Source organism: Equus quagga, chromosome 17, assembly GCF_021613505.1.
Source record: "Equus quagga isolate Etosha38 chromosome 17, UCLA_HA_Equagga_1.0, whole genome shotgun sequence".
NCBI classification, from domain to species: domain Eukaryota; kingdom Metazoa; phylum Chordata; class Mammalia; order Perissodactyla; family Equidae; genus Equus; species Equus quagga.
In genome coordinates, this window is record NC_060283.1 from 14,201,688 (window position 1) to 14,214,931 (window position 13,244).

At 37.1% G+C, this 13,244-nt stretch overlaps 1 pseudogene; it reads right to left on the reverse strand.

Annotated features, from left to right (window-relative positions):
- Positions 1-9,813: 9,813 nt before the first annotated feature.
- LOC124229347 (olfactory receptor 5B12-like) lies at positions 9,814-10,765 on the reverse strand (annotated as a pseudogene).
- Between the last annotated feature and the right edge of the window lie 2,479 nt (positions 10,766-13,244).

The window sequence follows — 13,244 nt, forward strand, 5'->3', positions numbered from 1 at the left end:
TTTAAATGTCATAAGATTCACAGTAACCTCATTTCATTTCTCTCAGATCTTCCCCATGTACTGACTCATATTTTAGGCCCACACTGAAGCTCAGTTCTTTAAGTTATTACCGTCCCTCTTCAAAAGTTTGTTGTCTAGAAAAAAGGAAATATTATGTTGAGAAATATAATACCAGAATGAGAATGGCTAAGGTGAATCATAAGACATCTTGTGTCCTGCTTGTCAAAAACCTTGTTATGGATATTTGACTCATTCACTCATTCTGCTTACATTTCCCCTACCATATGCCGCTATAAACATACATCTAAACCAGGGGCACAAACAAGCCCATGAGCAGAAGTGTATGTATGTGCCTCATGTGGGAGCTTATACACGGGAGTGGGAAATTTGTCATATGTAATGGAATGTGGCTAGCTTTTAACTTACATAATTTAGTAATTAATTGTAGTATTAGAACGTCAATTTATGTTTAACATTATGTATCTACTTTGTTGACTAAGTGTTCTAAGGGTCCTAATTTCAAAATAAAGTGACTTTTAAATGAAAGTATTTGCTTTTTTCTTGACATATTTTATCTGGAGATACATAAATGCAACACAAATTAATTGCTGCGTCTTGACTGAGCCATTTTATACAATCAATATATTCACAATATAATTTTTGAAAGAATACAAGAGCCAGAGTACAAGAAAAATGGAGGGGAAATTAAAAACATTTTCTAATTGGAAAATTACTGCATACATACAAATTGTAATTAACTTAAATTATTCTAAATGTCCATATAAATATAAACATGACAGTATCTCTCAGTAATAAAGACAATATGCATTCAATATGCTAGTATAATGCACAATCTTTGTACTTTTAATTTTGATCCTCAGGGGTTTGATACTTATAAAACCTATCTACAGGAATGTACACCCATGTCTAATTTGTTGTCTGTATAAAATAAGAGACTTCAGCATCTCAATATTTGTAAGATTGTGCCTTGAATGTGTTAGGATTCTTGTAGTGGTACTTGTGAATCATTATAGTTTAACACAAATATTCATTTTGGTATTTATGATAATGTTTCTACTCTTGCAATTGTTTCTATCTTTTATTTTAAATGATTATTTAATTTTAAAAATAACAGAAGATTTTCAGAAATAGCACAGAATGTTTCTATATAATCTTGTGGCAGGCTAAAAATAGCTGCCAAAAGATCCATGACCCAATCTCTGGAACCTGGGAATATTAATTTATATGGCAAAAAAGAACTACTGAGATGTGATTAAATTAAGAATTTTAAGATTGGGAGGTTATCCTGAATTATCTGTGTGTATCCTAAATAAAATCCCACATGTTCTTATAGGAAGGAGCCATAGAGGCTAAGATTCTGAGATGATGCTGGAAGAGGAAGCACCAGGAATCTATCTCCTCACCTAGACAATTACACTGAGAATCTGTCTGATGTAACTATTTGGCATTTCTGGAGTCTATTGGCTTGCTACTTCCAGGGGAAGACTTGGATGATAAATTGCAGTTAATTTTGATCATTTTCAGCTCTTAGCACAGTAGCAGGTACCCATTTCCCACTCTGAGCCATGTGACAAGCAGCTGTGCATGTGTTCCTGGAGCAGCTTGCACACAACTTGCAAGAGCCAGGGTGGGCTAAATGACTCTGTCCTCTAAATATTGAGAATTTGTGCTCTGATTGCTGCTTCAGATCACAGAGGTGCAAACAAAGAGGTAGGAGGTCATTGTTGTTCTACTTCCCCTATTATTTCAAGACTCCCTCCCCCCCCCCATTAGCTGAAGTGACTTCCAGGGGACTTAAAGGGCTATTGCCTGTTTTATTTTCCCCTTAATTTTTTCCCCTTTCTAGAGCCAAACATTAAAGTCTAGAACATTCAAAAACAACTGCATAAAAATAAGTAGATCAGAAAATGACTATACATGCCCAGGGAGAAGCTCAGAAAAGACCTGAGGAGACCTTAAGTTTGCTCATTAGGCTGATCCTCAGCAGAGAGAGAGCCTACAGCAATCAAAAAAACAAAAACAATAACAGAAAAGAGCAAAGGCTGGGGAAAGGGGAGAATATGATGTCCAGATTCAGTGTTCTGGAAGAAATATTAGTTCACTTAACTGTTTATTGATCTCAAGTGTGTTTCAGCCATAATGATGAGCCATGGGAATACAGACTCACGCGAAGTAAACACCATTTTTGCACTCATGGTGCTCAAGTCTAATGGGGAAGATAAACACTGAACAATGAAACACCCTAAGAAGCATGCAATTATATGTAGAAAAAAATGCCATCCATTTATAATTATGTATAGAATAAGCATGTAATTATACATAGAAAAATGAGAGAGAAAAGAAGAAATCTACTTTATATTGACTGGACAGAATGTTTTCTCATTCTCAGAAATTTTTTTTGAGGGACTGATCAATAACTTTATTGATTAAACAGTTTATTGTATACTCAAAATATCGTTCAAGTTATCACAATTGACACAATTTTTCATGTATGAATTTCATGTGTGTAATACATTTAGGAAGGCAAATCTGTATTGTCGTAACAAAAAGAAGTAATTTTCAGGTTGTGGCAGTGTCTGATGTTAGGTGAGCCTTAGGGCAGAAGGAAAAGCCCAGAGTTTTCATTTTAGCCAGGGCTAATGACAAAGAACCAATGTGAGAAAGATCGTTCCAAAGAAAGTGACAGTATGTACTAATGGCTCCAAATTTAAAAAAAGTTCGTAGAATCTAAAAGAAGCCGATGTGTCTGCAGCATAGATAGCAAAGCCACTTCCTTGATAGTTTCCATTTCAGCATCCTCTGAGAATAAAATCCAAATAAAACCAAACAAATCCATCTATTCTTGATACCAGGGTTGTTGGTCTGGATCACATGATCCGAATAGGCAGGTCATAAAGATAGCTCAAATATTATCATACCAGAAGCAATGAAAATTGGGATTCAAAATTAGCTTCAAATTGGAAATGATTTGTTGGAAACCTGCAACATCGTGATAAAAGCCATTGCCATTTCTTGAGGAATATCCATCATACCCAAGGAGAATAACTTACAGACTGTGAGTTTAAAAACCCATGATAGTGTGAGTAGTTCCTATAATTTTCCTAGAGGTTGTGAATAATTAACCTCCACTCTACTGAGATATGACTTAGTAGTAAACTCGTACACCAAGGTATTCAGCCTGTTCATGTCTCAGTCATCACCATCCCACATGGCCAATGCCTTTTTGTCTTGTCATGGCAAGAATTCCTGCTGTTCTTGCTATTGTAAATGAATCAGAACACTTTTCCCTCTAGGTCCATGTTGTTACCAACATCTATATAGTGTAATGGTTGTGAGCATAGATTGTGCACAGAAATACATCTGGTTTTAAACGTGAGACTTTTCAATTTTCTATCTTTGACACCTTTGGAAAACACCTGTAATAAAGAAGGGATAATAGCACTATCTACATCACAGTGTGATAATATATAGTAGAGTTGAGAGGAATACATGAAATGAGATATGGTCGGGAGAAAAGAGAGGGAGATACAGATAGGCAGGTCATATAGAGATATAATGTCTTGTATTATAAGAAAATTGGGTTAACTTCAGAAACTTTGTATTTGCTAAATAAAGAAGGCAATAATCTGGAATACTTAGTCATCTAGTGAGTTAATTTAAAAAAGTGTTCCATCTCTCCTTCCTCTTTCAGATATAAGAGAATTTTCAAATCAATTCACTTCAAAAGTCACTGGACAGATATATCAATTAGTCACCCTCAGAAACCTATTTATAATCTAATTTATTGCAACTAATAAGAGAAGTTACATAGTAAATAGATATGAAAATTATTATTCAAAAGAGAAGTAGATTGAGTTATGGGATGTATATACATTGATCTCAGCTCTTTTTATGGGTCAATTTATGGCTAAGAAATCTGGCACATAATTTAGTAAAAAGGACTATCAGGGATTATAGCCATGTAGAAGGGAACAGTCTAATTCTGCCAGTGAGTACAACTGTAAAAACTAATTTTTTTAAAAAAGTTGTATAAAGGCATTGAAGAACAACAAAGACAGTCATTAATTGAGAAGCCAAAGTACTAGAGAAAAGAGAAAAGGATTGACATAAACTCCTTATTTTCTTACTAAATATAAGAATTCAATATTTAGCTTGAAAGCACATTAAACACAGCAAAGGAGTAAACTAGTAAAGGGCTCAGTAGAAACTATCCAGGCTAAAAAATGGAGCAGAACACTGATAGAAATTAAAGAAAAGAGCAAGAGAGACATGAATGACCTAGTGAAAAGGTTGTTTATATATGTTTTGAAGACTAAGAAAGGAAGAGGAAAGATAATATGGTAGAAACCATACATAAAGAGATACCTGAGGGGCTGGCCTCATGGCCAAGGGGTTAAGTTCCCATGCTCTGCTTCAGCAGCCCAGAGTTCACCAGTTGGGATCCTGGGCATGGGATCAGGCCACACTGTGGTGGCACCCCACATAGAAAAACCAAAATGACCTACAACTAGGGACTTTGGGGAGAAAAAAAAGAGGAAGATTGGCAACAGATGTTAGCTCAGGGCCAAACTTCCTCACCAAAAAGTTTAAAATAAAAGAGATACCTGCTAGAATTTGTCCAAAACAAGGGCAAATTTACTAAATGGGATTTTTTGAGAAGCTCTATATTTGAAGAGTACCAACCTGCAAGTAGAAGACGAGTAAGGTCTGGAGATCTAATGCACAGCATAGTGATTATAGTCCACAAAACTATATTATATACTTCAAAGTTGATAAAAGACTAGATCTCAAATATTCTCACCACAAAAAAGTAATGATAAAATTATAATTATATGACCTGATACAAGTGTTAGCTAATGCGACAGTGGTAATCATATTGCAATATATATATATCAAATTAATACGTTATACACCTTAAACGTAAATGACATTATAAGTTAATTATATCTCAATAAAAAATAAAAAATAATTAAAATACACCTAAGAACATCAATAAAATAACAATTAAAATAGTTAAAAAGTAGACAGAAAATAAATAAATGTTATTGTCAAAAAAAGTAACAGTGAGTCCTTCCTTCTCTTTGTCTCTTTATAAGGGATTTGATGATTTTCTGCAATGGTAAACTTAGATTCCTTTCTATTTATCATGTGTGTATCCAGAATAGGCTTTTACTTTGTTGTTACCATGAGGCTTATATAAAACTTCCCATAACTGTCTATTTTAACAACTTAAAACAACTTCACTAATAACTGATGTGTGTGTGGGAGGAATAAAAATATAGAGTTTCAGCTTGAAGAAGTCTCCTTAACATTACTTGTAGGCTGGTCTAGTGGTGATGACCTCCTTCAGCTTTTGCTTGTCTAGAAAACTCTTTAGCTCTCCTTCAATTCTGAAGGACAACTTTTCCAAGTAGAGTGTCTTGGTTCACAGTTTTTTTATTTCATCACTTTGAATTTATCGTGCCACTCACTTCCGGCTTGCAAAGTTTCTACTGAAAAATCTTCTGCTTACAGGCTTCTGGGGGGTTATCTTGTATGTAACAAGCTGTTTTTCTCTTCCTACTTTTAGGATTCTCTCCTTGTCTTCAACTTTTGATTTAATTATAATGTGTCTCAGTGTGGGGCTTTTTAGATGTATCTTAATTGGAACTCTCTGAGCTTCCTCATCTGGATGGATGTCTGTTTCTTTCCCCAAGTTAAACAATTTTTCAGTGATTATTTCTTTGAATAAGCTCGCTGAATTTGTGTCTCTTCTCCTTCTGGGACTTTCGTAATGCATATATTTGTCTACTTGATGGTTTCCGTAAGTTCCTTATAGTATCTTCACTCTTTCTTATTTTTTTTCTTTTTGCTCCTCTGATTAGATGAATTCCATTGCTTCTGTCTTTGAGTTCACTGATCCTTTCTTCTGCTTGATCTAGTCAGCAGACGAACCTCTCTATTGAATTTTTCATTTCAGTTATTGTATTCTTCAGCTTTGTGATTTCTGTTTGGTACTTTCTTATATATTCTATCTCCTTCTGGAAATTCTCTCATTGTTCATACCTGGTTCTGCTGACCTTGGTGAGTATCTTTATGACCATTATTTTGAACTCTTTGTTAGGTAAATAACATTGCCATTTCATTAATATTTTTTTCTGGAATTTTATCTTATAATGTTGTTTGGAATATATTCTTCTGTTTCTTCATTTTCCTTGACTGTCTGTGCTGTTTTCTGCACATAGGATAAAATAACCACCTCTCTCAGTTTTGACAGTGTGGTCTTATGTGGAAGATGAAACTTATCAATCAGTCTGGTATGACCCCTTGTTTGTTTCTCAAACCTTTGTGATTGTCTGAGTTGCCTTCTTTCTTCTTAGGGGTTCTCTGTTGTTGATGGTTTGCCAAAATCTGTCAGTGTCCCAAACGGGAGGATCTCAGTCAGCACCTAGATGCAGGTCTACTGGAAGCCAATCCCTCAGGCAGTAGCTGGGAAAGTGTATAGCTAGGGCCCTTCCTGGTACAAACTGAGAGGGATGGGTGTTTTTGCCTGCTCCCTTTGTGCTGGATTCAGGTGTGTAGTTGAGGGTCGAGGCTGCTCCTGAATCCATTCATAACTGCCTCTTTTTTTTTTTGCTATGGTCCTTTGAGATTTATGAATGCAAGCCCCACTGGCTGTCAGAGCCAGGTGATCCAGGGGACTGTCCTTTCAGTGGCAGTTGCAATAACTGGGGCACCAAGTGTGTACAAGCTCCTTCCAGGGAGATATGGGCAATTTGTAGCTATCTTGAATTAGAAGGCAGAAGTGGAATCTGCTGGTTTCCCCAGTCTCTGGGGAGAATCAATCAGCCCCTAGATGCATGCTAAATTAGAAGCCTTACCCTCAGGAAACAGCCTTTAAAGTATGAAAATGGACCTCTTTCAGGGAAAGACTGGGAGATGTGCATTTCCATCTTTTCCCTCTGCATTGAGCCCTGGGAGGATAGCTAGTTAAAAACTGTTTCTTTGTTTGTTACCCTCCTGTGGGACCTGCAAATGCAAGCACCTTTGGCTTATCAGAGCCAGACAATCTAGGGTTCTGTGCTTTGGGCAGCAGCTGCAAAATATGGAGGGCAGGACATGTGTACCAGCACCTTCTAGTGAGGTATTGGTGATTCATAGTGGCCTACAGAGGGGGGCAGGTGGTTTCTGCTGTCTTCTCTGGGAGAAGCCAGGGAGAATTGAAGTCAGCCCCTAGATGTATATTAAATTATAATACTGACACTGAGGCAACAGCTTTTAATGTATGCATATAGGCATACCAGGAGATGGGCATTCTTTGCCTGCTACCTCTGTACTGGGCTCTTAGAGGAGAGCCACAGAAAATCCTCATGAGCCTGTTAAGAACTGTTTCTTTCTTTGCTATAGTCTTGTAGGCCTTGTGTATGCAAGCTCCATTTGTTACCAGCACATTGGGTTCTTATTGTCCCCCAGGATAGAAATCAAGAGAGACAATAAGTGGGAGTAGAAAAGTAAAAGTTTATTAGCTTGTGCAGAGGAAAGGCACAAGGGAACCAGTGCAGAAAGGAAAGGGGCAAGTGGCTGCCTCCTTAGGGAACAGACTGTGGGGCTTTTGTTAGGCAAAAGCTAGGGAGGAATGTCTTGTCATGGAATGTAGAGGTAGGGTTGTACTTTCACGTGTGCTGTCACATAGCATGCTACTACTGTGATGCATGTATCATTAGCATGCTAGCTCTCCACCCCTGGTGGTGATTTTTACTATGGTAAGGGGCTAGAGTCACCTTCAGTGGACTCCTGGATGCTAGGGCACATGTGTAAGCCCAGGAAAGTCCAGAGGCTGCTGAATGTGAATCTTGGTGGCCTCTGGTTCTCCTAGCTTGCCAATTGGTTAGGGTCCTTATCTTGTTAGGCCAGGGGTCTTGCAGATGGCGCTATATTCTTAGGCTGGTTCCTGTCTCACATTGGCTTTCAGAGATAGGTGTTTGGAGTGCCTGTCCCTCAGGTGAGAATGTTAAAAGTTGGAGTGCTAGATGAAGAATTCAAACCCTTTGCTCATCAGGGAGAGGCTGGGATTTGGGCATTCCCTTTTGGTTATATGGCACTATGCTGGACGTGGGGGTTAAAGATGAGAGTGTGCCTCAACATTTCCCACCCATTTCAATGTGAGTGATGTGAATATTTTCTCCTTCTCCTTATGTGAGGGACTTACTCAGCTATTTCTGGATTTATGATTTATGTAACAGGAAAATGTCTAATATGTCGCTGTAGATTTGGTGTGTCCATTGGTAGAGGTGAGTTCAGGAGGCTCCTTTTTCACCATCTTGTAGAGGAACTTCTCCAGGTTTTAGCATTTTAGGAGAATAACTTGGAGAGATCGGAGAGCTCGGTTACTTTTCTACAAAAGGAAAACACTTCCTTATCAGGAGAGACAATTTGTTGCTTTGATTTTTCATTTGGTTCTGAAGGATATGTCCCTTACATTTAAATATCTCTACCATGCCATAGCAAGGTATGTTGGCACTTCATGTTAAACCACAGGAGTCCTAAATGCTAGATTACAGACACCACATGGAACAAAGTATACTTCCCTCTTCCCACATATGAGGCTAAGGTTTAAAAATATATATATTTTTGTATGTGTTCTAAATATGTTCTAACTTATTTAGATAGGAAAAGAATATTCAAAGAAAAACCAATATGCAGAGTATTGATAATTCAAAGAAATACTCTTTAGACTCAATAAAATAAGATAATAGTTTCCTTTTTCAAAGACATCTTCATAACTGTTATCACTCCTGTGAACTATTCTTAGTGTGCTAACACACTGAAATTAAAAATCTAGGCAAGATAATTCTTCGAGACAGACAAGAACAGTCAGGTCAGCCTCTAACCTGAGGTAAATGTTGACCAAAAAGTTGGCAACCTGACTGTATACATGAAGAAAGAAATATGAAATGTGTCCTGGACTGAGCATCTGAAGACAAAGAGTCAAGCCTCACATTAATATTAAATGTTGTTATTTTTATTTCAGTAGATTAAAATATGCTTCTATTATTGTTTCCCTGTTCTTATACTCTGGTCTGCTTCCTTTATTAAAATTGTCACATAAAATGTTGATACTGGGTAATGAATCAATAAAGGTGGATATTGAGCTAAATAAAGATGCCCACATGATGACCTTTATTATCATTGAAAAGGAACAAAACAAACAAAAAAAACCCCTGCAGTAATAAACCTATACCCAGGATGTTTGGAACCAATTTTAAGTAAATTAAAATAAAATATTTTCACATAAAAAGTTTTTAAAAGTAAAATTTAAAAATCACACATGTAGGGACTATTAAAAAATTAACAGTTTCATATTAAACGATTTATTATCAAATATTAAAATCATTGTTTTAAATTATCCTATAAAAATAGATTAATTCCATTCATCTCTTGAACTTATTCCACTGTCCATTCATGGATGTGTGAGTTACATGGGCTTTGCATGAATGAAGGATGTGTGGGAATATACTTAAATATACATGTGACTGTAGGTGTGCATATGGTGGTGTGGATGATTTTGTAAACAAATTAAATAACAAAATGTAATGAAGGAGAAATTTTCAAATAAAAATTCTAAGTTCATGTTTATTCTTCCTAAGCTATTATTCCTGAGACCTCAATATTTGTCAACACAATTGGTTGTATACTTAGTAAAGAACCGATGGAAATTACTTCAGGAATTTATAAAATTGTTAGTCTAGCAAGTTAATATTTTCCCCACATGGATCTGAGCTGTATGAATGTCTTATTCTTGATTCTATAAAATTAAAATATGAACCCTATAGAAGACTTACCCTTCCCAAAAGCCTTTTTAGAGGCAGTCTTGACCTCTTTGTTCCTCTGGCTATAGACCAGCACATTCAGCATGGGAATAACTACGTCATAGGACACAGATGCTATTTTCTCTGTGTCTATGGAATGGCTGAAGCTGGGTTGTAAGTACATGAAGATGCCTGTCCCATAAAAGATGGAGATAGCAGTGAAGTGGGAAGTACAGGTGGAAAAGGCCTTATGGCATCTCTCAGATGAGTGCATCCTCAGCATGATGATAAATATAAAAGGTAGAAGATCAAGATAAGCAGGATAGAAAAGAGGATATTCCTGCACACCAAAACAAACCAAATCATCTCACTCATGTAGTTGTCTGAGCATGAGAGAGTCAGGAGAGGAGCAGCGTCAGAGAAAAAGTGATCAACCACTTTGGACCCACAGAAAGAGAGGTTGAATATGTCCCCAGTGAGGATGAGGGCATCCAGGAAACCACAGACATAGGAGCCTATGACCAGACACACACACACTTTTGGTGTCATGATGGTGGTGTACTGTACTGGTCCACATACTGCTGCATGGTGGTCATAGGCCATTGAGGCCAAGAGAAAATTTTGTACAGTGAAAAAGACCACAAAAAACACTTTTGAGCAGCACATGCATTGTAGGAAATGACCTTGTTTCCTGTAAGGAATCCAGCTATCACTTTGGAAGTGACAGCTGTGGAGTAACCAAAGTCTGTCAGAGAGAGACTACTGAGGAAGAGGTACATGGTAGAGTGGAGACAAGAGTCCAGCAGGATCAACACAATCATCCCCAAGTTCCCAACCAGCATGATGAGGCAGAGGAAAGTGAACATTTTAAAGAGTGGGATGGGCAGTTCTGCGTCATCAGTTATCCCAACAAGAATGAATTTGGTCAGCTCTGTACTGTTCTCCATTGGGGTCATTTGTGGATTATATGAATGCCTTATAGCAATGAGAAAAGAGGATCTAGATAATAGCTGTGCTTAGAGCCATCATTATGCCCAATGTATAACTTATATCAGTATTCTCTGAATCTAACATGGGTACAACAGCAAAATGTAGTTTTTAGAAATTGGTAGACTAGAGAGTGTTCCAACCAAAAGTATTTTGGAGTTAAAATAACTCATTCTTCTAACTTCATAAATGGTTAAACCAGAGTGCAGGGATGGAGTGTGTGCAAAATCAGGATTATTCCTGATGGGTTTATGTTAGCCTCCCAGTTCAGATCTTCAAACACTAACACAAAATAGCCATGTAATAAAGTAGATTTAGTGTAATTTAATTCATTTCACTTGAGTCACTGTTTTACCATTATGTCCACTGTATCAAGCTCAGTATTATATGTTAGCAAAAGATAGTTTAATATATCATGTTCTAGCATTCAATATCTCACAGGATAATAAGATACATAAAATGTGTAATTACCACACAATGAGATACTATAGAAATTCATGTACAAGGAATAAAGACAGCTAGAGAATAAAAGTTAAAAGTATGAATCCAAACTGGGGACATCTGGATGCAAACTCTAGCTCTACTATATACTGGATGGGTGACCTTGGGTGTTGCTCAATATCACTCGGTCATCAATTTTCCCTTGAACTCATAATCAAACTGGATTGATAATGCAAACTGACATTGTAAATTCTTACACATTATGACGAGGACACAGTCATTGATCTATGTATGGATTAGAGGGGTGAATGCTGTTACAGAGGGATTCCAAATAAGTGTGAAATCTATCCTATATACTCACTCACTCCATTTGCTTCTGTTCAAAATTCCTTCCACTCTCACATTCCTTTCATTCCTTCCTTCAATTTTTCACACAATATTCTTTTTCTACCTGTACAGTGGCCAGTCCAGCTATGTCAAGTAAAAATCCATTTATTTTCTCAGTCATCTTGAGTATTAAATAATGTGTCTGGGTCTCAGTTTCCCCACCTGTTAAAATTGAGATAAAATTGCCTGACACTTTAAACACATTCTATAAATGATATTATTATATCTAAAAGCTAGTTTAAAATATCATTTTTAAAGATAGTGACAGGCTCTATCTAGGGATCCAAATTGTAGGCGAGGTTAAGGAGAGCTTCCATGTGAGAATGAAAGCTGGGGTCCTATGATCTCACCCATTGCATGTTTCTTTGCATTAATCTCATTAATCTATGCACGAGATGATGATAACTTAGATAAGGGTGATAGAGAGGTGAGAAATTATCCAATCCTGATATATTTCAAAAGTAGACTTGGCTGGATTTCCTGATATATTGAATATAGGGCATTAGAGGAAGAGAACAATGATGACTCCATTTTTATGTATAGTGTTACACGGAAAGGTGTAGAAGAAGCAGTTCTTTGGGAAAAAATGAGAGACACCATCGCAGGTTAGTCATGCTGAGTTTGAGATTCTTTTTGGCCATCCATGTGGAAGTGTTGCATAAACACAAGGCTACACAAGTCTGGAGTTCAGAGGAGAGGACTGGCAGCGTTAGATTTTATTAATTTGAACTCTGTTGGCAACTTCTAATTTTCAACAAATGTATATCATATTAAAGTCACCAAAAGGAAAGAGTTTACAGCAAACAAAAATTAGACTGTTATACTGTTAACAAAGTCAAGAACATGAGGTGGTACAGTGTTAAGAAGAAAGTGAGAGAGAAAATTGCCTCCCCCTGAGATGACTGCAAGGGGAACACTGTCCCAGGACATAGATTTCAGTTAGACCATGTAGGTAAATGGAACTTTCAGAGGAGAGGTTAAGTGTATACTGGGTTATGTTGATGACTCCTATGAATTCCAGAGTGCACAGTGGAAAGTTTTCAAGAGTTTGGGCAGGAGTGAGTTTGGGGACAGAAATAGGGAAATAAAGAGATACGGACATTATTTTATAGAGGTTGAGGTCTGGTCTGAGATTCTCAGCTTCATGGTGAGTGACAAAGTTAGAAAAAGAACATTGAGATTAGTCCTAAGGTCTCCAGGTGGACAGTGACAATCAGGCTACGAGTTTGGGAGTGGGAAAGGGAGGGTGAAGGTTTTTGATAGAAGCATGCAGAGTTCTCTGCTCCCTCTAAACTTCTGCCATTTGTAGTATGGAGGCCACTGGAGAGGCACTATTATCCAGAGCAAAGTGCCTAAGGCACCATTTTGGTCCCTTAAATTACTTACCTCAGTCAACACACAGAATTATACACTCTCTTAAATCTGGAAAAAAACAAAGAACTGAAAACCCCCTTTTTTTTTTAACCATCTCTCTTCTCCACAAAGTAAAGAAGTGGATCTTAATTCAACATTTTCCTGGGGAAGAAAACTAGTTTGGGGATCACTCATAATCAAATTAATCTGTTGATAAAAACAAAAGTCCTTCGAAGCATTTGTTGACTTCTTAGCATTCTTTGTTCC